Raw genomic sequence first — 846 nt, forward strand, 5'->3', positions numbered from 1 at the left:
TTTTGCACTCAATTACAGTGACTTGTGATTAAAGCGATGCATGGATATTTTAATACTTCCCATGTGTACTGAATTCTGAAAGAGAGAGTAGGTAACAGGCATCCCGAGTTAAGGAACTACCTCAGAGTACCCCACACCAGGCCCGTTGGTAATAGGATTTTGGTTTTAGCTCCCCCAGCAAACGTGTGACCGAAGCAGTGTGTGCCCTGGCCTGTGTGTGTTCTCAAGGTAAGGTGTTACCTGGCAGGGGGCGCGAGCAGAGGGGAGACCAGGCATTTCCATTGCTCAGGCCGCCTTCAGGGCAACTCCCGCAGGTCCTGGCTTGTCTAACAGGAAACGCTTATGGTTATTGGCTGTTTGGTTTGAGAGCCTTGGTTCCTCCATCTAGTGGAATCTTTAAACGCTAGCACATTGTAGCAGTTGAGCGCCAGTAGCTTACTTTTGTGCTTCTAAATGGATACTGAGTGCAGATTGGCAAGGTGATTCGGTTATTAAGAAAACTGTACTCAATGAGTACTTTACCTCTCACATTGTGACCTCTTAAATGTACGATTATAATTTTTGGATTTTACTTAGAGTCAAATATCAGACTCATGAGACTATTTTATAAACTGCCATGATACAGCAAAATCCCATTTATTCAAAATGCAAACATACTGTGTTTTTGTGCTGTATGCTTGACTCTGCAAAGTAATTGACGGACTAGCTAATACCAGAGATTCAGGTACAAGACGTCCAGGACATCATCAGGTCAAAAACATAGCCCTGTCTCTTACAGCTTCTCCATTGGTCCTATACAGGAGGATTGGTGACCCAATGACAGTGACCCTGTGGCCCTCCGGAATT

The sequence above is a fragment of the Balaenoptera acutorostrata genome, chromosome 3 (genome assembly GCF_949987535.1).
Source record: "Balaenoptera acutorostrata chromosome 3, mBalAcu1.1, whole genome shotgun sequence".
NCBI lineage: Eukaryota > Metazoa > Chordata > Mammalia > Artiodactyla > Balaenopteridae > Balaenoptera > Balaenoptera acutorostrata.